The following is a 324-nucleotide window of genomic DNA, read 5'->3' as shown; positions in this document are numbered from 1 at the left end:
GCTTACCCGGCGCCGCGCCGGCTCCCGCGGCAGGCGAGCGCACCTGCCCTGCCCCGCCCTGCCCTGCCCCGCGCGAGCGGGCGAGCGGGCAGGCGGGCGCCGCCGAGCAGGTGAGCAGGCCCGGCCGGAGCCCGCCGCTCGCCGCGCACGCACAGCAGCGCCCTGCCGCTCCTCCGCTCTCCCCGCGAACGGCGAGTCGTGGCAGCCGGGCGTCGGCACGTAACCCGGCGCTCCGCACTTGACACCGCTGCCGTCAGTGCGCCTCCTCCCCCTTCCTTAGCCCCCCTCCGCTCGCCCGCCGGCAGGGCCGGGCTGCGAGGCGGC

This window comes from Crocodylus siamensis, chromosome 10 (genome assembly GCF_052110815.1).
Source record: "Crocodylus siamensis isolate JL-2025a chromosome 10, ASM5211081v1, whole genome shotgun sequence".
Classification (NCBI taxonomy): domain Eukaryota; kingdom Metazoa; phylum Chordata; order Crocodylia; family Crocodylidae; genus Crocodylus; species Crocodylus siamensis.
The sequence above is the reverse complement of the archived record's forward strand: the minus strand, read 5'-3'. Positions refer to the sequence as shown.